This window comes from Mesoplodon densirostris, chromosome 15 (assembly GCF_025265405.1).
Source record: "Mesoplodon densirostris isolate mMesDen1 chromosome 15, mMesDen1 primary haplotype, whole genome shotgun sequence".
NCBI classification, from domain to species: Eukaryota; Metazoa; Chordata; class Mammalia; order Artiodactyla; family Ziphiidae; genus Mesoplodon; species Mesoplodon densirostris.
The window spans coordinates 53,119,149-53,144,212 of record NC_082675.1 but is presented as its reverse complement, the minus strand read 5'-3'; positions in this window follow the sequence as shown (position 1 = coordinate 53,144,212).

The window sequence follows — 25,064 nt, the reverse complement described above, 5'->3', positions numbered from 1 at the left end:
AACAGCTGATTGCTCAGCAGAAACTCTACAAGCCAGAAGGGAGTGGCATGATATACTTAAGGTGAAAAAAAGGAAGAACCTACAACCAAGATTACTCTACCCAGCAAGGATCTCATTCAGATTCGATGGAGAAATCAAAAGCTTTACAGATGAGCAAAAGCTAAGAGAATTCAGCACCACCAAACCAGCTCTACAACAAATGCTAAAGGAATTTCTCTAAGTGAGAAACACAAGAGAAGAAAAGGACCTACAAAAACAAACCCAAAACAATTAAGAAAATGGTCATAAGAACATATATATCAATAATTACCTTAAATGTGAACGAATTAAATGCTCCAACCAAAAGACACAGGCTTGCTGAATGGATGCAAAAACAAGAGCCATATATATGCTGTCTACAACATACCCACTTCAGACTTAGAGACACATAGAGACTGAAATTGAGGGGATGGAAAAAGATATTCCACCCAAATGGAAATCAAAAGAAATGGAGTAGCAATTCTCATATCAGAAAAAATAGACTTTAAAACAAAGACTATTACAAGAGACAAAGAAGGACAGTACATAATGATCAAGGGATCAACCCAAGAAGAAGATATAACAATTTTAAATATTTATGCACCCAATATAGGAGCACATCAATACATAAGGCAACTGCTAACAGCTATAAAAGAGGAAATCAACAGTAAGAGAATAATAGTGGGGGACCTTAACACCTCACTTACACCAAAGGACAGATGATCCAGAAAGAAAATTAATATGGAAAACAGAAGCTTTAAATGATACAATAGACCAGATAGATTTAATTGATATTTATAAGAATTCCAACCAAAAACAACAGAATGCACATTCTTCTCAAGTGCACACAGAACATTCTCCAGGATAGAACACATCTTGTGTCTCAAATCCAGCCTTGGTAAATTTAAGAAAATTGAAATCATATCAAGCAACTTTTCCAATCACAACATTATGATTTAAAAATCAATTACAGGGAAAATAACATAAAGAACAGAAACACATGGAGGCTAAACAATACGTTACTAAATAACCAAGAGATCACTGAAGAAATCAAAGAGGAAATCAAAAAATACCAGGAGACAAATGACAATGAAAACACAATGACTCAATGGATGCATTAAAAGCAGTTCTAATAGGGAAGTTTATAGCAATACAATCCTACCTCAAGAAACAAGAAAAGTCTCAAATACACAATCTAAATTTACACCTAAAGGAACTACAGAAAAAGAACAAACCAAACCCAAAGTTACTAGAAGGAAAGAAATCATAAATATCTGATCAGAAATAAATGAAATAGAAACAAAGAAAACAATAGTAAAGATCAATAAAACTAAAAGCTGGTTCTTTGAGAAGATAAACAAAATTGATAAACCTTTATTTAGACTCATCAAGAAAAAGAAGGAGAGTACTTAAATCAATAAAATTAGAAACGAAAAAGGAGAAGTTACAATGGATACCACAGAAATACAAAGCATCATAAGAGACTACTACAATCAACCCTATGCCAATAAAATTGACAGCCTACAAGGAATGGACAAATTCTTAGAAAGGTATAACCTTCCAAAACTGAACCAGGAAGAAATAGAAAATATGAATAGACCAATCACAAGCACTAAAATTGAAACTGCGATTAAAAATCTCCCAACAAACAAAAGCCCAGGACCAGATGGCTTCACAGGCGTATTCTATCAAACATTTAGAGAAGAGCTAACACCCATCCTTCTCAAACTCTTCAAAACTATAGTAGAGGGATAAACACTCCCAAACTGATTCTACGAGGCCAATCACCCTGATACCAAAACCAGACAAAGATGTCACAAAGAAAGAAAACAACAAGCCAATATCACTGATGAACATAGATGCAAAACTCCTCAACAAACTACCAGCAAACAGAATCCAACAGCACGTTAAAAGGATCATACATCATGATCAAGTGGGGTTTATCCCAGGGATGCAAGGATTCTTCAGTACACGCAAATCAATCAACGTGATACACAATATTAACAAACTGAAAAATAAAAACTGTATTTCAATAGATGTAGAGAAATCTTTTCACAAAATTGAACACCCATTTATATAAAAAAAAAAACTCTCTAGAAAGTGGGCATAGAGGGAACTTTCCTCAACATAATAAAGTCCATATACGAAAAACCCACAGCAAACATCATTCTCAATGGTCAAAAACTGAAAGCATTTCATAAAAGATCATGAACAAGAAAAGGATATCCACTCTCATCACTATTTTTCACCATGATTTTAGAAGTCCTGGTCACAGCAATCAGAGAAGAAACACAAGTAACAGGAATACAAATTGGAAAAGAAGGAGTAAAACTGCAACTGCAGATCACATGATACTATACATAGAGAATCCTAAAGATGCCACCAGAAAACAATTAGAGCTAATCAATGAATTTGTTAGAGTTGCAGGATATACAATTAATGCACAGAAATCTCTCACATTCCTATATATACATATTTCTTTTTTTTCGTTTTTTCTTTTTGTGACTGTGTATCTGTATGATTCTTTGGGTGATTTTGTCTGTATAGCTTTGCTTTTACCATTTGTCCTAGGGCTCTGTCTCTCTGTTTTTTGGGGTTTTCTTTAATAGTTTTTAGTGTTTGTTATCATTTGTTTTTTGTTTTAGTTGCTCTCTCCTTTTTTAAATTTTTTATTATTTTTTAATTTTTAATTTTTTAATAATTTTTTTTAATTTTTAAGCTCTTTTATTTCTTTCTTGAAGATTTTGGAGTAACTGGCTATTTTAGTTTCCTAGGACTGAGATAACAAAGTATCACAAACTGGGTGGCTTTAAAACAACAGAAACTTATTCTCTCTTATTTCTGGAGGCTAGACCTCTGAAATCTAGGTGTCTAAGTCTCTAGGGGAGAATCTATTCTAAGCCCCTTTCTTAGCTTCCGATGTTGCAGGCAGTTGTTGGCTTGTAGGCCCATCACTCCAATTTCTGCTTCTGTCATCATAAGGCTTATTGCCTGTGGATTTGTCTCTGTGTCTCTTCTCCTATTCTTTTTTTTTTTTTTTTGCTTTATAACAAATTTAATCAGTTATACCTATACATGTTTCCATATCCCCTCCCTTTTGCATCTCCCTCCCACCCTCCCTATCCCACCCCTCCAGGTGGTCACAAAGCACCGAGCTGATCTCCCTGTGCTATGCAGCTGCTTCCCACTAGCTATCTACCTTACGTTTGGTAGTGTATATATGTCCATGCCGCTCTTTCACTTTGTCACAGCTTACCCTTCCCCCTCCCCATATCCTCAAGTCCATTCTCTCGTAGGTCTGTGTCTTTATTCCTGTCTTACCCCTATGTTCTTCATGACATTTTTTTCTTAAATTCCATATATATGTGTTAGCATACAGTATTTGTCTTTCTCTTTCTGACTTACTTCACTCTGTATGACAGACTCTAGGTCTATCCACCTCATTACAAATAGCTCAATTTCATTTCTTTTTATGGCTGAGTAATATTCCATTGTATATACGTGCCACATCTTCTTTATCCATTCATCCGATGATGGACACTTAGGTTGTTTCCATCTCCGGGCTATTGTAAATAGGGCTGCTATGAACATTTTGGTACATGTCTCTTTTTGAATTATGGTTTTCTCAGGGTATATGCCCAGTAGTGGGATTGCTGGGTCATATGGTAGTTCTATTTGTAGTTTTTTAAGGAACCTCCATACTGTTCTCCATAGTGGCTGTACCAATTCACATTCCCACCAGCAGTGCAAGAGTGTTCCCTTTTCTCCACACCCTCTCCAGCATTTATTGTTTCTAGATTTTTTGATGATGGTCATTCTGACTGGTGTGAGATGATATCTCATTGTAGTTTTGATTTGCATTTCTCTAATGAGTAAAGATGTTGAGCATCCTTTCATGTGTTTGTTGGCAGTCTGTATATCTTCTGTGGAGAAATGTCTATTTAGGTCTTCTGCCCATTTTTGGATTGGGTTGTTTGTTTTTTTGTTATTGAGCTGCATGAGCTGCTTATAAATTTTGGAGATTAATCCTTTGTCAGTTGCTTCATTTGCAAATATTTTCTCCCATTCTGAGGGTTGTCTTTTGGTCTTGTTTATGGTTTCCTTTGCTGTGCAAAAGCTTTTAAGTTTCATTAGGTCCCATGTGTTTATTTTTGTCTTTATGTCCATTTCTCTAGGAGGTGGGTCAAAAAGGATCTTGCTGTGATTTATGTCATAGAGTGTTCTGCCTATGTTTTGCTCTAAGAGTTTGATAGTGTCTGGCCTTACATTTAGGTCTTTAATCCATTTTGAGCTTATTTTTGTGTATGGTGTTAGGGAGTGATCTAATCTCATACTTTTACATGTCCCTATCCAGTTTTCCCAGCACCACTTATTGAAGAGACTGTCCTTTCTCCACTGTACATTCCTGCCTCCTTTATCAAAGATAAGGTGACCATATGTCCGTGGGTTTAACTCTGGGCTTTCTATCCTGTTCCATTGATCTATCTTTCTGTTTTTGTGCCAGTACCATACTGTCTTGATTACTGTAGCTTTGTAGTATAGTCTGAAGTCAGGGAGCCTGATTCCTCCAGCTCCATTTTTCGTTCTCAAGATTGCTAATAATTTTTTTTAATCTTTTATTTTAATAACTTTATGTTATTTGTTTTTCTTCTGAGCTGTGTGGCTGACAGGGTCTTGGTGCTCCGGAAAATATCAGGCTTGTGCCTCTGAGGTGAGAAAGATGAATTCAGGCCATTGGTCCACCAGACACTTCCAGGCTCCATTTAATATCAAATGGTAAAAGCTCTCCCACTGATCTCCATCTCAATGGTAAGACCAAGCTCCACTCAATGACCAGCAAGCTACAGTGCTGGACACCCTATGCCAAACAAAAAACAAGACAAGAACACAACCCCAACCCTTAGCAGAGAGGCTGCCTAAAATCATAATAAGGTCACAGACACCCCAAAACACATCACCGTATGTGGTCCTGCCCACCAGAAAGACAAGATCCAGCCTCATCCACCAGAACACAGGCACCAGTCCCCTACACTAGAAAGACTACACAACCCACTGAACCAAGCTTACCAACTGGGGGCAGACACCAAAAACAATGGGAACTACAAACCTGCAGCCTGTAAAAAGGAGAACTCAAACACAGTAAGTTAAGCAAAATGAGAAGACAGAGAAACACACAGCAGATGCAGGTACAAGGCAAAATCTCACTAGACAAAACAAATGAAGAGGGAATAGGCAGTCTACCTGAACAATAATTCAGAATAATGATAGTAAAGATGATCCAAAATCTTGGAAATAGAATGGAGGAAAAATAAGAAACGTTTAACAAGGATGTAGAAGAAGTAAAGAGCAAACAAAAACTGATGAAAAACACAATAAATGAAATAAAAAATTCTCTAGAAGGGATCAATAGCAGAATAACAGAGGCAGAAGAATGGATAAGTGACCTGGAAGATAAAATATTGGAAATAACTACTGAGAACAGAATAAAGAAAAAAGAATGAAAATAATTGAGGACAGTCTCAGAGACCTCTGGTACAAAATTAAATGCACCAACATTTGAATTATAGGCGTCCCAGAAGAGAGAAAAAGAAAGGGACTGAGAAAATGTTTGAAGAGATTATAGTTGAAAACTTTCCTAATATAGGAAAGGAAAGAGTCAATCAAGTCCAGGAAGTTCAGAGAGTCCCATACAGGATAAATCCAAGGAGAAACATGCCATGACACATACTAAGGAAACTATCAAAAATTAAATACAAAGAAAAAAATTAAAAGCAGCAAGAGAAAAACAACAAATAACATACAAGGGAATTCCCATAAGGTTAACAGCTGACCTTCCAGCAGAAACTCTGCAAGCCAGAAGGGAGTGGTAGGACATATTTAAAGTGATGAAAGGGAAAAACCTACAAACAAGATTACTCTACCCAGGAAGGATTTCATTCAGATTTGATGGGAATTTAAAACCTTTATAGACAAGAAAAAGCTAAGAGGATTCAACAGCACCAAAACAGCTTCACAACAAATGCTAAAGGAACTTCTCTAGGCAAGAAACACAAAAGAAGGAAATGAACTACAATAACAAACCCCAGAAAATTAAGAAAATGGTAATAAGAATATACATATCGATAATTACCTTAAATGTAAACACAATAAATTCTCCAACCAAGAAACATAGACTAACTGATGATGACAAAAACAAGATCCATATATATTCTGTCTACAAGGGACCCACTTCAGACCTAGGAACACATACAGACTGAAAGTGAGGGGATTGAAAAAGATATTCCATGCAAATGGAAATCAAAAGAAACCTGGAGTAACAATTCTCATATCAGACAAAATAGACTCTAAAACAAAGACTATTACAAGAGACAAAGAAGGACATACATAATGATCAAGGGATCAGTCCAAGAAGAAGTTATAACAATTGTAAATATTTAATGCACCCAACACAGGAGCAACACAATATATATGGCAAATGTTTAAGCCATAAAAGGGGAAATCGACAGTAACACAATCATAGTAGGGGACTTTAACACCAAACTTTCACCAATGTACAGTACATCCAAAATGAAAATAAATAAGGAAACACAAGCTTTAAATGATGCACTAAAAAAGATGGACTTAATTGCTATTTATAGGACATTCCATCCAAAAACAACAGAATGCACTATTTTCTCAAGTTTTCATGGAACATTCTCCAGGATAGATCATATCTTGGGTCACAAATCAAGCCTAGGTAAATTTATGAAAATTGAAATTGTAATAACAAGTATCTTTTCTGACCGCAACACTATGAGACTAGATATCAATTACAGGAAAAGATCTGTAAAAAGTACAAACACATGGAGGCTAAATAATACACTACTAAATAACAAAGAGATCACAGAAGAAATCAAACAGGAAATCAAAAAATACCTAGAAACAAATGACAATGAAAACACAACGGCTCAAAACCTATGGGATGCAGCGAAAATATTTCTAAGCGGGAAGTTTATAGCTATTCAATCTTACCTCAAGAAAGAAGAAACAGCTCAAATAAAGAACCTAACCTTACACTTAAAGCAATTAGAGAAAGAAGAAAAAGAAATAGCGCAAAGTTAGCATAAAGAAATCATAAAGATCAGATCAGAAATAAATGAAAAATAAATGAAGGAAACAATAGCAAAGATCAAAAAATTAAATGCTGGTTCTTTGAGAAGATAAAAAACAATTGATAAACCATTAGCCACACTCATCAAGAAAAAAAGGCAGAAGACTCAAATACAATTAGAAATGAAAAAGTAGAAATAACAATTGACATTTAGAAATACAAAGGATCATGGGAGATTACTACAAGCAACTATATGCAAATAAAATGGACAACCTGGAAGAAATGGACAAATTCTTAGAAAAGCACAACCTTCTGAGATTGAAACAGGAAGAAATAGAAAATATAAACAGACAAGTCACAAGCACTGAAATATAGAATGTGATTAAAAATCTTCCAAGCAACAAAAGCCCAGGACCAGAAGGCTTCACAGGTGAATTCTATCAAACATTTAGAGAAGAGCTAACACCTATCCTTCTCAAACTCTTCCAAAATATTCAGAGGGAGGAACACTCCCAAACTCATTCTATGAGGCCACCATCACCCTGATACCAAAACTAGACAAAGATGTCACAAAAAAACAAAACTACAGGCCAATAACACTGATGAACATAGATGCAAAAATCCTCAACAAAATACTAGCAAACAGAATCCAAAAACACATTAAAAGGTTCATAAAACATGATCAAGTGGGCTTTATCCCAGGAATGCAAGGATTCTTCAATATATGCAAATCAATCAATGTGATAAACCATATTAACAATTTGAAGGAGAAAAAACATATGATAATCTCAAAAGATGCAGAAAAAGCTTTTGACAAAACTCAGCACACATTTATGATAAAAACCCTCCAGAACACAGGCATAGAGCTTACTTACCTCAGCATAATAAAGGCCACATATGACAAACTCACAGCCAACATCTTTCTCACAGGTGAAAACCTGAAACCATTTCCTCTAAGATCTGGAACAAGACAAGGTTGTCCACTCTCACCACTATTCTTCAACATAATTTTGAGAGTATTAGATACAGCAATCAGAGAATAAAAAGAAATAAAAGGAATCCAAATCAGAAAAGAAGAAGTAAAGCTGTCACTGCTTGCAAATGACATGGTACTATACATAGAGAATCCTAAAGATGCTACCAGAAAACTACTAGAGCTAATCAATGAATTTGGTAAAGTAGCAGGATACAAAATTAACACACAGAAATCTCTTGCATTCCTATTCACTAATGATATAAAATCTGAAAGATAAACTAAGGGAACACTCCCTTTTACCATTGCAGCAAACAGAATAAAATACCGAGGAATAAACTTACCTGAGGAGACAAAATACCAGTATGTAGAAAACTATAAGACACAGATGAAAGAAATTAAAGATGATACACACAGATGGAGTGATATACAATGTTCTTGGATTGGAAGAATCAACATTGTGAAAATGACTATACTATCCAAAGCAATCTGCAGATTCAATGCAATCCCTATCAAACTACCAATGGCATTTTTCACAGAATTAGAACAAAAATTTCACAATTTGTATGGAAACAAAAAAGACCCCGAATAGTAAAAGCAATCTTGAGAAAGAAAAGCGGAGCTGGAGGAACCAGGCTCCTGGATTTCAGATAGTACTACAAAGCTACATTAATCACGACATTATGGTACTGGAACAAAAACAGAAATATAGATCAATGGAACAGGATAGAAAGCCCAGAGATAAACTCATGCACACATGGTCACTTTATTTTTGATAAAGGAGGTAAGAATATACAATGGAAAAAAGACAGCCTCTTTAATAAGTGGTGCTGGGAAAACTGGACTTCTACATGTAAAAGAATGAAATTAGAACACTCCTTAACACCATACACAAAAGTAAACTCAAAAAGAATTAAAGACCTAAATGTAAGGCTAGACATTATAAAACTCTTACAGGAAAACATAGGCAGAACACTCTATGACATAAATCACAGCAAGATCCTTTTTGACCCATCTAGAGACATGGGAATAAAAACAAAAATAAACAAATGGGACCTAATGAAATGTAAAAGCTTTTGCACAGCAAAGGAAACCATAAACAAGACTAAAAGACAACCCTTGGTATGGGAGAAAATATTTGCAAATGAAGCAAATGAGAGAGAATTAATCTCCAAAATTTACAAGCAGCACATGCAGCTCAATATCATAGAAACAAACAACCCAATCCAAAAATGGGCAGAAGACCTAAATAGACATTTCTCCAAAGAAGATATCCAGATTGCCAACAAACACAGGAAAGGATGCTCAACATCAATAATCATTAGAGAAATGCAGATCAAAATGACAATGAGGTATCACCTCACACCAGTCAGAATGGCCATCATCAAAATATCTGCAAACAATAAATGCTGGAGAGGGTGTGGAGAAAAGGGAACCCTCTTGCACTGTTGGTGGGAAATATAAATTGATCCAGCCACTATGGAGAATAGTATGGAAGTTCCTTAAAACACTAAAAATAGAACTACCATAAGACCCAGCAGTCCCACTACTGGCCATATACCCTGAGAAAACCATAATTTAAAAAGAGTCATGTACTATAATGTTCATTGCAGTTCTATTTACAAGAGCCAGGACATGGAAGCAACCTAAGTGTCCATCAACAGATGAATGAATAAAGAAGGTGTGGCACATATATACAATGAAATATTACTCAGCCATAAAAAGAAGCAAAATTCAGTTATTTGTAGTGAGCTGGATGGACCTAAAGTCTGTCATACAGAGTGAAGTAAGTCAGAAAGGGAAAAACAAATATCGTATGCTAACACATAGGTATGGAATCTAAAAAAAAATAAATAAATAAAATAAAGGAAAAAATAGTTCTAAAGAACCTAGAGGCAGGACAGGAATAAAGATGCTGACGTAGAGAATGGACTTGAGGATATTGGGAGGGGGAAGGGTAAGCTGGGACGAAGTGAGAGATTGGCATGGACATATATACACTACCAAATGTAATATAGATAGCTAATGGGAAGCAGTCATATAGCATGGGGAGTTCAACTCAGTGCTTTGTGACCACCTAGAGGGGTGGGATGGGGAGGGTTGGAAGGAGACATAAGAAGGAGGAGATATGGGAATATATGTATATGTATAGCTGGTTCACTTTGTTATAAAGCAGAAACTAACACACCATTGAAAGCAATTATACTCCAATAAAGATGTTAAAAATATAAATAAAATAAATAAAAAATATACAAATGGGACCTAATGAATCTTAAAAGATTTTTCACCACAAAGGAAACTATAAACAAGAGGAAATGACAATGTTTAGAATGGGAGAAAATATTTGCAAACTAATAACGGACAAAAGGTTAATCTCCAAAATATATAAACAGCTCTTGCAGCTCGATATTAAAAAGCAAACAACCAATCCAAAAACAGGCAGAAGACCTAAATAGACATTTCTCCAAAAAATACATACAGATGGCCAAGAGGTACATGAAAAGCTGCTCAAAATCACTAATTATTAGAGAAATGCAAATCAAAATGACAATGAGATATCACCTCACACCAGTCAGAATGGTCACCATAAGAAAATATACAAACAATAAATGCTGGAGAGGGTGTGGAGAAAAGCGAACCCTTTTGCACTGTTGGTAGGAATGTAAATTGACTGAGCCACTATGGAGAACAGTATGGAGCTTCCTTAAAAAACTAAAAATAGAAGTACCATATGACCCAGCCATCCCACTACTGGGCATATACCCAGAGAAAACCATAATTCAGAGAGACCCAGGCACCACAATATTCTTTGCAGCATTATTTACAATACTCAGGTCATTGAAGCAACCTAAATGCCGATCAACAGAAGAATGGATAAAGAAGATATGATACATACACAATGGAATATTACTCAGCCACAAATTAGAATGAAATTGGGTCATTTGTAGAGACCTGGGTGGACCTAGAGACTATCATACAGAGTGAAGTAAGTCAGAAAGAGAAAAATAAATATCGTATATTAACGCATATAGGTGAAATCTAGAAAAATATTACAGATGAACTGGTTTGCAAGCAGAAATAGAGACACAGATATAAAGAACAATCATATGGACACCAAGGGGGGAAAACGTTGGGGGGAAAGCGGGTGAGATGAACTGGGAGGTTGACATTGACATATATACACTAATATGTGTAAAATAGGTAACTAATAAGAACCTGCTGTATTAAAAATGAAATAAATTTCAAAAACAAATAGATAACAAGAGGCAGTATTGAATAAATAGAAAAAAAAATAAGGGAGTGGCAGAAGCATGGAGGACTGATGTGGGAAGAAGGCTGGAAGCATTGATTTGTTCTCTCCATTGTGCTAAATATCCTTCAAGATCTGAGTAAACCCTATACGTCTCTAAAGTCCTGAAAAGTCTCACCATTTATCCTAAACTAATAAAGAATTTCAACTATATTATATTTCAAAGAGGAAAGGTGGGGACGGTAACTTGAGAGTTTGGTATTAACATATTCACAGTACTGTATATAAAATAGATAAACGGGCTTCCCTGGTGGCGTAGTGGTTGAGAGTCCGCCTGCTGATGCAGGGGACACAGGTTCGTGCCGCGGTCTGGAAGGATCCCACATGCCGCGGAGCGGCTGGGCCCAAGAGCCATGGCTGCTGAGCCTGTGCGTCCAGAGCCTGTGCTCCGCAATGGGAGAGGCCACAGTGGTGAGAGGCCCGTGTACCACAAAAAAAAAAAAAAAAAAAAAGATAACCAACAAGGACCTACTGTATAGCACAGGGAACTATACTCAGTATTTTAGAGTAACCTATAAGAGAAAAGGGTCTGAAAAAAAAATACATATATATATATATATATATATATATATACATATATATATATATATATATATGTATAATTGAAGCACTGTGCTGTACATCTGAAACTAACACAACATTGTAAATCAACTTTACTTCAATTTATATATATATATATATATAAAACAAATATATATATATATATATTTTATATATATATATATATATATATATATAAAACCAAAAACAGAAATTCAACTATATTCCTCTTTTTACTAATTGCTTTTTAAAAAAAATTATTTGGTGTGTATGTGTGATTTTCTCCACCTAAATCATGTTTCTTGGAGGCAGATTCTGTGTCCTATTTATCCTCAAACCCCCCCACCCCTGGTATGGCACATTGTGTAAGACACACTCAGTAAAGAGTAAATGTGACCCCAGAGTTGACTGCTTCATTGGACTTCCAGTGCAATCTAGAAAGAATCAAAGGCCCACGAAGAGGAAGACAGTATAAGAAGCCAACTCAGAAAGGGAAAAGATGCTCTATCTGGCTGTCAAGCAACTAAAGCAACTAAAGAGAAAAAAAAGGCTGCATCCTCAGTTAGAGGGAGCGAGAGCTATCACCTGCTTCTCCACTCAGGGGCAAACTCCACACCCCTGAGCATGACATGCAACTTCAGGGAGGAATAAGAAGGCTAAAAATCAGGAGGGCTGTAGGGGCTGCCAGGCAAGCCCCTTAAGCGGTAGAAGGGAACAGTTTATCGAAAGAAGAGAAATTCATGGATTTGTCCCAGTCCCATGAAGGGAAATCCTTTTCACATTCATCATTAAACCTTTAGCACTTAGCACAGTGACTGTCACTACTTAACACAAGCTGCCTGTATCCATGAAGCTGTGAGCAATCAATTAATGGACACGGGGAATCAATGAATGAATTCTGCACCAACTGTAAGTGCAGGCTTAAAAGACAGAGGTCAAGAAAAAGGATTCTGATCCCCTTTTGTTTGTTCAGCCACGTCTCTAGCTTAGGAGGAAAGGCAGAGACCCAGGACTCAGAGGAGAACCAGGTTGTGCAGTAGAGCCTTCACTGCCACCATACTTCTTGGCAATGGGGAAACAACATGAAAAATTCTTAATGTCAGACTTCAGTATACATCTGGATTGAATAGGATCAAATGGGATGAACAGAACTGAATTGCAACATAGAAAAGTAAACAGGTATGGATAAAATCCAGCTAAAGAGATGGAAAATTCCACACAGACTTTTAGATCAGCTTTGGCCCAGTTGGAACTGTAGAGTCACAGAAAAACCCGGGTTACCCAACAATTTCTGTAATCGTGGGAGGCATGTGAAGGTGTGTGACCATCAGATAAACCATCTAGGGTCACGGGAGTCAGCCTTTCCCTCTGCTGGCCTACAGCCCCCTTTGGGCATATGTTATCTGCTTGCACCACATGCTGTTCTGAGTTTTATGTATGAACTTCAGGGGAAAACATCCAACTGCGTGGAAGAAATGAAAGGTCTTTTTCTCCTTTTTCCTTTTTCTTTTCTTTCCTTTTATTATTATTATTATTATTTTGGCTTCTGCCTTTTGTCCTCCTAGAGGGGCATAACGCATTGGAAAGCTATCAAGAATTCATGAAGAAAAGGACAATGACAACACCAACCAGCCCTGAAGCTCCTACTTTGCCCATAAGGAGGGGCTGGGGGCTTAAGGTCCTGGGGAAGGTCCTGGAAGAAGCAAGAAGGGAATCAGAACAAGATCTGGGAAGGGAAGGAGGAGCTGCAGGGGAAGGGGAAGGGTAGGCGTCCAGGGGCCGAGCATGATGAATGAGGAATGCTACGCTGCGGAATCACGATCTGGGAATAAGTTTGCCCTTCCCATCTGGTGGGGCTGTAATTATGGGAGGATTGAGCTGATGAGGCACGGAGGACCTTTTCTGCTTACGTTCACATCTTTCCTCTGTAATCATCTTTGAGAAAAACGTTAACTTGGAGATGGATAAACAGCTCGGAAACTCAGATAATCAGCTCAGTGGGTGTGGAGCCCCTGCCACTGGGCTGAGTTTATCCAGAACCACCTGTCTCATGGTCAGAAGATTCGGCTTTCCTATGGGTGTGCTTCTCCAGGAGCTGGGGTATATTGCTGAGAAAAAAAGACAGCAGTCTGAAATATCTGTCCCACTCCAGACCCCATTTGGACAGTGACAGAACACAGATGGGCAACTTGGAAGCTACTTATGAAATAAGTATGGTGCTTGCTCACAGCGTGGCTGGAAAAAACAAGTCTCACCCCATGAAGATGTCAGCACAGCAAAGGATGAAGCTCAGCCTTGGGCAGGGGGACATAGTGTAGCTAGGATCAGTAGGGGAAAGCTCCCTGGAAACAGAAAAGGAAGACATGGAGCTGGCTTTCCAGGTAGCATAATAACAGAATGAATAAAGGCAAGTGAGTTGAAGGGAGTGAGGCAAGAGCGGGAGCACTGGGCAAATTCCTTTGACAACTTCCATCCTTTGAGACCTCCTCAAATATTCCATTTTCCATGGATATTTTCCTATTTATCCCAGCTAGGAGTGTCTTCTAGTTCTTCTGAACTCTGGTAGCACATTGCTTTCATGCCTTTCAAGGTGCGGATTGTATATTGCCCTATGCTGAAGTTATTTACTTCCCTCACTTAAAATCCTTACTAGACCCTAGGATGAACAATGTCCTTAATATAAACCTCACCCAGATTAGAAATTTGGTAGAGGTTAGTTGGATTAATTAACCTATTAATGAATGATAGGAGGTATGTTTGGCAGGCATGGTAGGTAGAGGTCTGACTATAATTTGCAGATCTGATCTAACTCAGGAACTTGAAAACCCAAAGATCCAAAGTGAGCAAAATGCTTATCACCCGCTGTGCCTTGATGTTCAGCACACTCTTCTACATAGTGAGTTTCTTCCTTTGTTTTGTATCTTTTGTAGACTGGAGTCTGGGGCCAGCCATCTTAGTGGTTCCCTGCAAATCTCTATGTGCAAGTTCCTCCCCAATGAACATGCTCAAGCACACACAGAGAATTATCTGGAAAGAAGTAGTAAAAATAGAATTATGGCCTGGCGGTAGCTTAAACATGAGTATCTGTTTCATGTTTAAGAAATATGGAGCACTTAAATAATAGAATAGGAAAGTAACTTTATGATCCTAGAGCAGAAGGAATCATAAACAATAATAATAATAAATAATATAATGCATAATAATATAAATATATAAATAATATAATAATAAATACTGAATAACATTCATGATACATTTTTATTGATTTCCCTTTTTTTAACATCTTTATTGGAGTATAATTGCTTTACACTGGTGTGTTAGTTTCTGCTTTATAACAAAGTGAATCAGCTATACGTTTACATATATCCCTGTATCTCCTCGCTGTTGCATCTCCTGCCCACCCTCCCTATCCCACTCCTTGACATGGACACAAATCACCGAGCTGATCTCTCTACTATGTGGCTGCTTCCCACTAGCTATCTATATTACATGTGGTAGTGTATATATGTCCATGCCACTCTCTCACTTAGTCCCAGTTTACCCTTCCCTCTCCCTGTATCCTCAAGTCCATTGTCTACATCTGAGTCTTTATTCCTATCCTGCCCCTAGGTCCTTCAGAACCATTTTTTTTAGATTCCATATCTATGTGTTAGCATACGGTATTTGTTTTTCTCTTTCTGATTTACTTCACTCTGCATGACAGACTCTAGGTCCATCCACCTCACTAAAAACTCAAATTCATTTCTTTTTATAGCTGAGTAATATTCCATTGTATATATGTGTCGCAACTTCTTTATCCATTCATCTGTCAATGGACACTTAGGTTGCTTCCATGTCCTGGCTTTTTAAAATAGAGCTGCAATGAACATTGTGGTACATGACTTTTTGAATGGTTTTCTCAGGGTATATTCCCAGTAGTGGGATTGCTGGGTCATATAGTAGTTCTATTTTTAGTTTTATAAGGAAACTCCATACTGTTCTCCATAGTGGCTGTATCAATTTACATTCCTACCAACAGTGCAGGAATGTTCCCTCTTCTCCACACCCTCTCCAGCATTTATTGTTTGTAGGTTTTTGATGATGGTCATTCTGACTGGTGTGAGGTGATACCTCATTGTCGTTTTGATTTGGATTTCTCTAATGTTTAGTGATGTTGAGCATCCTTTCATGTGTTTGTTGGAAATCTGGATATCTTCTTTGGAGAAATGTCTATTTAAGTCTTCTGTCCATTTTTGGATTGGATTGTTTCTTTTTTTGATATTGAGCTGCATGAGCTGCTTGTAAATTTTGGAGATTAATCCTTTGTCAGTTTCTTTGTTTGCAAATATTTTCTCCCATTCTGAGGGTTGTCTTTTCATCTTGTTTATGGTTTCCTTTGTTGTGCAAAAGCTTTTAAGTTTCTTTAGGTCCCATTTGTTTATTTTTTGTTTTTATTTCCATTTCTCTAGGAGGTGGGTCAAAAAGGATCTTGCTGTGATTTATGTCATAGAGGGCTATGCCTATGTTTTCCTGTAAGAGTTTTATAGTGTCTGGCCTTACATTTAGGTCTTTAATCCTTTTTGAGTTTATTTTTGTGTATGGTGGTGTTAGGGACTGTTCTAATTTCATTCTTTTACATATAGAAGTCCAGTTTTCCCAGCACCACTTATTGAAGAGGCTGTCTTTTCTCCATTGTATATTTTGCCTACTTTATCAAAGATAAGGTGACCATATGTGTGTGGATTTATCTCTGGGTTTTCTGTCCTGTTCCATTGGTCTATATTTCTGTGTTTGTGCCAGTACCATATTTTCTTGATTACTGTATCTTTGTAGTATAGTCTGAAATACAGGAGCCTGATTCCTCCAGCTAAGTTTTTCTTTCTCAAGATTGCTCTGGCTATTTGGGGTCTTGTGTGTTTTCATTCAGATTGTGAAATTTTTTGTTCTAGTTCTGTGAAAAATGCCAGTGATAGTTTGATAGGGATTGCATTGAATCTGTAGATTGCTTTTGATAGTATAGTCATTTTCACAATGTTGATTCTTCCAATCCAGAAACATGATATATCTCTCTATCTGTGTGTATCATCTTTAATTTCTTTCATCTGTGTCTTATAGTTTTCTATATAGAGGTATTTTGTCTCCTTAGGTAGGTTTATTCCTCCATATTTTATTCTTTTTGTTGCAATGGTAAATGGGAGTGTTCCCTTAATTTCTCTTTCATATTTTATATCATTAGTGAACAGGAATGCAAGAGATTTCTGTGCATTAATTTTTGTATCTGCTACTTTACCAAATTCATTGATTAGCTCTAGCAGTTTTCTAGTAGCATCTTTAGGATTCCCTATGTATAGTATCATGTCTTTTGCAAACAGTAACAGTTTTACTTCTTCTTTTCCAATTTGGATTCCTTTTATTTCTTTTTCTTCTCTGATTGCTGTGGCAAAAATTTCCAAAACTATGTTGGGTTACAGTGGTGAGAGTAGACAACCTTGTCTGGTTCCTGATCTTAGAGGAAATGATTTAAGTTTTTCATGATTGAAAATGATGTTACCTGTGAGTTTGTCATATATGGCCTTTATTATGTTGATGTAGGTTCCCTCTATGCCTGCTTTCTGAAGTGTTCTTATCATAAATGTGTGCTGAATTTTGTCAAAAGCTTTTTCTGCATCTATTGAGATTATCATATGGTTTTTGTCCTTCAATTTGTTAATATGGTGTATCACACAGATTTATTTGCATATATTGAAGAATCCTTTCATTCCTGGGATAAAACCCACTTGACCATGGTGTATGATACTTTTAATGTGCTGTTGGATTCTGTTTGCTAGTATTTTCTTGAGAATTTTTTCATCTATGTTAATCAGTGATATTGGCCTATAGTTTTCTTTTTTTGTGACATCTTTGTCTGGTTTTGGTATCATGGTGATGGTGGCCTCGTAGAATGAGTTTGGGAACGTTCCTCTCTCTGCTATATTTTGGAAGAGTTTGAGAAGGATAGGTGTTAGTTCTTCTCTAACGTTTGATAGAATTCATCTGTAAAGCCATCTGGTCATGGGCTTTTGTTTGTTGGAAGATTTTTAATCGCAGTTTCAACTTCAATGCTTGTGATTGGTCTGTTTATATTTTCTATTTCTTCGTAGTTCAGTCTCGGAAGTTTGTGCTTTTCTAATAATGTTGTCCATTTCTTCCTGGTTGTCCACTTTATTGGCCTATAGTTGCTTGTAGTAATCTCTCATGATCCTTAGTATTTCTGCAGTCTCAGTTGTTACTTCTCCTTTTTCATTTCTAATTCTGTTGATTTGAGTCTTCACCCTTTTTATCTTGGTGAGTCTGGCCAATTGTTTATCGGTTTGGTTTATCTTCTCAAAGAACCAGCTTTTAGTTTTATTGATCTTTGCTAACGTTTTCTTCATTTCTTTTTCATTTGTTCTGATCTGATCTTTATAATTTCTTTTCTTCTGCTAACTTTGGGGTTTTTTTTCTGCTTTCTCTAATTGCTTTAGATGTAACCTTAGGTTGTTTTTTTGAGATGTTTCTTGTTTCTTAAAGTAGGATTGTATTACTATAAACTTCCCTCTTAGGACGGTTTTTGCTGCATTCCATAGGTTTGGGTCATCGTGTTTTCATTGTCATTTGTTTCTATTTATTTTTTTAATTTCTTCTTCGATTTCTTCAGAGATACCTTGGTTATTTAGTAGTGTATTGTTTAACCTCCATGTGTTTGTATTTTTTACAGATTTTTTCCTTAATTGATATTTAGTCTCATAGCATTGTGCTCGGAAAAGATACTTGATATGATTTTAATTTTCTTAAATTTACCAAGGCTTGATTTTTGACCCAAGATATGATCTATCCTGAAGAATATTCCATGAGCACTCGAGAAGAAAGTGTATTCTGTTGTTTTTGAATGGAATGTCCTACAAATATCAATTAAGTCCATCTTATTTAACGTATCATTTAAAGTTTGTGCTTCCTTATTTATTTTCATTTTGGATGATCTGTCCATTGGTGAAAGTGGGGTGTTAAAGTCCCTTATATGTGTTACTGTTGATTTCCCCTTTTATAGTTGTTAGCATTTCCCTTATGTATTGAGTTTCTCCTATGTTAGGTGCATAAATACTTACAATTTTTATGTCTTCTTCTTGGATTGATCCCTTGATCATTATGTAGTGTCCTTCTTTGTCTCTTGTAACAGTCTTTATTTTAAAGTTTATTTTGTCTGATATGAGAATTGCTACTCAAGCTTTCATTTGATTTCCATTTTCATACAATATCTTTTTCCATCCCCTCACTTTCAGTCTGTATGTGTCCCTTGGTCTGAAGTGGGTCTCTTGTAGACAGCATACATGTGGGTCTTGTTTTTGTATCCATTCAGCAAGTTTATGTCTTTTGTTTGGAGCATATAATCTGTTTACATTTAAGGTAGTTATGGATATGTATGTTCCTATTACCATTTTCTTAATTGTTTTGTGTTTGTTATTGCAGTTCTTTTCCTTCTCTTGTGTTTCTTCCCTAGAGAAGTTCCTTTAGCATTTGTTGTAAAGCTGATTTGGTGGTGCTGAATTCTCCTAGCTTTCACTTGTCTGTAAAGGTCTTAATTTCTCCATCGAATCTGAATGAGATCCTTGCTTGGTTGTAGGTTTTTCCATTTCATCACTTTAAATATGTCCTGCCACTCCCTTCTGGCTTGCAGAGTTTCTGCTGAAAGATCAGCTGTTAACCTTATGAGGATTCTCTTGTGTGTTATTTGTTGTTTTTCCCTTGCTGCTTTTAATATGTTTTCTTTGTATTTAATTTTTGATAGTTTGATTAATATGTGTCTTGGAGTGTTTCTCCTTGGATTTATCCTGTATGGGACTCTCTGTGCTTCCTGGACTTGATTAAGTATCTCCTTTCCCATATTAGGGAAGTTTTCAACCATAATCTCTTCAAATATTTTCTCAGTTCCTTTCTTTTTCCATTCTTCTTCTGGGACCCCTATGATTGGAATGTTGGTGTGGTTATGTTATCCCAGAAGTCTCTGTGACTGTCCTCAATTCTTTTCATTCTTTTTTCTTTATTCTACTCTGTGGTAGTTATTTGCACTATTTTATCTTCCAGGTCACTTATCCATTCTTCTGCCTCAGTTATTCTGCTATTGATTCCTTCTAGAGATTTTTTTATTTCATTTATTGTGTTGTTCATCATTGTTTGTGTGTTCTTTAGTTCTTGTCGGTCCTTGTTAAATGTTTCTTGTATTTTCTCTATTCTCTTTCCAAGATTTTAGATCATCTTTACTATCATTACTCTGAATTATTTTTCAGGTAGACTGCCTATTTCCTCTTCATTTGTTTTGTCTGGTAGGTTTTTGCCTTGCTCCTTCATCTGCTGTGTTTTTCTCTGTCTTCTCATTTTGCTAAACGTGCTGTGTTTGGGGTCTCGTTTTCACAGGCTGCACCTTCTTAGTTCCTGTTGTTTTTGGTGTCTGTCCCCAGTGGGTAAGTTTGGTTCAGTGGGTTGTACAGTCTTCCTGGTGGAGGGTCTGGTGCCTGTGTTCTGGTGGATAAGGCTGGATCTTGTCTTTCTGGTGGGTAGGACCATGTCCAGTGGGGTGTCTGTGAACTTATTGTGATTTTAGGCAGCATCTCTGTTAATGGGTGGGGTTGTGTTCCTGTTTTGCTAGTTGTTTAGCATAGGGTGTCTAGCACTGTAGCTTGCTGGTCACTGAGTGGAGCTGGGTCTTAGCATTGAGATGGAGATCTCTGGGAGAGCTTTCACCATTTGATATTACATGGAGCCAGGAGGTCTCTTGTGGACCAAAGTCCTGTACTTGGCTCTCCCACCTCAGAGTCTCAGGCCTGACCCCCATCCAGAGCACCTGTCAGCCACATGGCCAAATATGTGGGCTGTTTCTTGCCTTTTGGGAAGTATTAGGTCTTCTGCCAGCGTTCAGTAGGTCTTCTGTAGGAGTTGTTCCTCATGTAGATGTATTTCTGTTGTATTTGTGGAGAGGAAGGTGATCTCCACCTCTTACTCCTCTGTCATCTTGAAGGTTCCTGCCTGATTTCCTTTTTATAGAATATTTTTATTTCTCTCATAATCTGACAGGAAGGAAGGGGGCAGGTCACAACCCTTAAGAGAATGACATAGCCTTTGACATAAATTGGTTAGATCCGATTACACCCAAGATGGCAGAAGATTCAACTTCCAGTGGACCTTGAGCCTCATTATATGCTCATTGTAATACATTAGCATCTGCTAAATGACACCCCTAACGCAGGCGCCATGACAGTTCCAAGGACAGAGGCTGATCATAAAAGCCCAAACAGTGGACAGTGGCCCAATTACTGGAAATACCCACCTCATTCCCCAAAATAGTTGGAATAATCCTCCCACTTACTAGCCTCTGAAATTACCCAGCCCATAAATCTAACCACCCCATATTTTGAAGCACACTCACCTTCCGAGGTGACCCCATGCCCTGCAGCCACCTCTCACCTTCTGAGACAGTCCACACTTGGTCTATGGAGAATGTATCTCCTTGAATAAATCTGCTTTCACTCTACTTCAGCTTGCTCTTATATTCTTTCATGCATAAAGCCAAGGACCCTGACTTGGGACCCATCCCAGGGACTCGCCCAAGACCTGGGACATGACCATTCTCTCATGCCCCATTTTCCTGCAACAATATCAGTTGGTCTGAGCTCCACTCTCCACCCTCCAACACACTGCTTGGACCCAGGCTGATCTTCATGGACCGAATCACCCAGGTTCTCTAAAGCCCTGGTTCCTGGGCCCCTGGAAGGGGATGAGGGGGTGAGAGGAGACAGCAGACAGGGTGTATTCCTCCAGCTCCCTCCCTGCATTCTGCACACTGGCAGTCATTGCTTTTCCCCACTGAAACCTCCTTTTCTTCAACTGCATCTACAAGTCTCTCTGAACCCAACAACTGCTTTGCTCCTTCAGGCCTGAGCCACTAATGCTGGTAATGCCCCTGCTCTTGACAGCTCTGGTGAACTTCAACACCTTTTGTTGATTTTCCTCAAACTAACCACACCATCTGGGTGCTTCCCATCCCTGTTTCCTGCAAGGACCTTGACTGACAGAAGATCCCATTGATCCAAAAAATGTTCAGGGAGAAAAAGGATGGTCCATGACCACCCTGATCTTTGAGATAACACAGAGCAGCACTGGGATATTGGAGCATTTGAGCTAGGTGGATACGTGCTTCTAAAACTTGCTCAGAATCTAAAGCCTCCATCTTTTTTTTAGTTGAAGTATAATTGATATAAAATATTATAAGTTACAAGTATACAATATAGTGATTCACAATTTTTAAAGGTTATATTCCATTTACAGTTATTATAAAATATTAGCTATATTCCTTGTGTTGTACAATATATCTTTGTAGCTTATTTTATATCTAATAGTTTGAACCCCTTACTCCCCTACCCCTATGTTGCCCCTCTCCCCTTCTCTCTCCCCACTGGTAACCTCTAATTTGTCCTCTCTATCTGTGAGTCTGTGAAGCCTCCATCATAACTAATCAAATAAAATCCTGAAAGCTGCATCAATAAGTTTATGTGGAGCACAGTAGAAAATCTCAGAGGAAGCAAACCATGCACTTCTCCCACAAAGGCCTTGCACTTTGTGGGAGAAGATCTCTTCTCTGTACTTTCCCCTCATCCATGTTCTTATCTTGGAGCTAATAAGCATTTCAGAAAGGAAAGTTTGTGCTGGACCCATGAGAGCTTTGTTACTTATTCCTGTTCTAATTTTTGAAACAGGAAAATAGAAGACACATGTAAGAAGTAATTCCAGGCCATACACATCAAGTGTCTTATTCTCATAGTAGGAAGTTTAGGCTATAGAAGTAGCTCATTTAGCCACTGCCCATTAGGGTGGTGGTTTTGTTAGAGCAAGTCCCAGTCATATTTTTGTGGTAGTGTCAAAGTCAAGGATGCTGCTAATCTAATACTCCTTAAGGGAGAAACTGACTATGATGTATGCAAATCACCAAATGGTTGAGGTCTCCTGTTCCTGGATCTGGGGTGCAATCTCTAGGGGTCTCATGACTCCCATCACTGTGAGCACTCCTCTCTCAAAATAAGACACCCACCCCCAACAGCCCTCGGCATACCTCGTGTGAAAGCTCACTCTTCATTGATTGATATCATGGGCACACTATTCAATGCTTATTCAGTTGACACAATGGCTTTTAAGTTTGTTCTCACTGGGGGTTAGATGTCACAGCCTATAGACTCCTCAGGGCAGAGACCATGTGTTTTCTGTCACCTCATACAAAGCCCAAGTAGAGAGGGAGGTGGGGTTAAGAAGTAGAGAGGTTTATTTTTAAAAAACACTATGCAAATTCAAATTGTTAACACCGTCATTATTAACAGATAATGATGATGGGAATGGCAATGTTGATGATTATAATAATCCCTCAGAAAACATTCTTTCTTTCCTCTCTTTAGAATGCACAGTCCAGCCTGCTCTGTGGTTGACGGCAAAACGTACACTCGAGGAATCCAGGTAAAAGCTTACCTGATTTCCCTGAGCTTCTGGTAAAGTGAACAAGATGCATATGAGTGTGTGTGTGTGCGTGTGCTTGTGTACGTGTGCACGTGCTTGTGGATGCATGTACACATGAGGACCTGCAGACACGTAGATGGATTGCCTTCTGTCTCTGACAGGAAATGACTCCAAGGTAAGGCACAGGGGGAAGCTGGGCCGGCTGCAATCTCCTGAGGTGTAACCATAACCATAAGGTCTGACGATTTGGGGAAAAATAGTTGGCAGTGTGGGAGATGTTCCTGTATTTTAGGGGAAGCATTTCTTCAGGCCATTGTGGACCAATAAACAGTTCAGTGTTTTCATTGTTCTAATTAATTTAATTAAGTTAACTTCCAAGGTGTGTTAAGAAGCAATGCCTTGGGTGATTAACTGTTCCCATATCAAGGTGTTTTCGCAAACACATTTACCCTGATTAGTGTACACATTATTATGTAATTAAATACCTCACACAGAGGAATTTATTTGTGCCTCCTTGTCTTCTAACAAATAAAGCAGCCCTCAGAATCTCTTGATTCCTGTTGCTAGGAGAGAGGGACAGACAGATGTAGACACACACTGAGATCTAACCTGAGAGGTAGGGACCCACTGCCTCTCCCAGGGCAGTGCCACCTCCCAGGTATTTACAGCCTGACGCCCTCCTGCATCCATTGTCTTTTCTCTCCTCCCCACTTGGTCCAGGAAAGGCCCCCATCACCTACAGTCAAGGTTCTTTCTTCTTCTTCTCCTTTCACAAAGAGGGTTAAAGAGGAGGGCTTTGCCTGGAAGGAATGAGGACTCCCTTTCATCTGTCCACATCCCTCTGAGCTAGCCTGCAGAAAACTCATGAAGTTCACAAAGTTTAACTTCCTCTGCCTCCTCCTTCGGGTCCATCCAGCACATGCCACAAACTGTTAAGCCAGTTTCTATAAAGCTCACTCACTATTGCTTGGAAGAGAAGGGCTCTGTCTTAATCCATTCAGGCTGCTATAATAGAATACCATAGACTAGGTAGCTTACAAACAACAAAAGTTTATTTCTTAGAGTTCTGGAGCCTGGAAGTCCAAGATCAAGGTGCTGGCAGATTCGGTGTCTATTGAGGACCTGCTTCCCTGTTCATAGATTACTGTCTCTTGCTGTGTCCTCACATGGTGGAAGGGGCTAGGGAGTTCTATAGAGTCTCTTTTATAAGTGCACTAGTCCTATTCATGAGGGCTCCCCCCTCATGACCTAATCACTTCCTTAGGGCCCCACCTCCAAATAACATCCCATTGGAGATTAGTTTTCAGCACATGAATTCTGGGAGGACACAAATTCAGTCTATGTCAGGCTCGTATTCTGAGATATTGAGCTAAGTGAGTGCTGGCCAGATACTGGGTTCTGAGATAAATTAGAGGAGTAGTTCTTTCTGGACAGGCCACATTCTCAAGGCCTTTTTCCTGATGGCCACCAACTTTATAATATGTATGATCGATCCTACCCATCCTAATTGTGCCCTAATGATCACAGTATTAATAACTTACACTCACTGATCACACTGCCCTGTACCATACTAAGTACTTTTGCCCTGATCTAATTTAATGTTATAACTCCATGAGGTAGGTGCTATTATTATCACTATT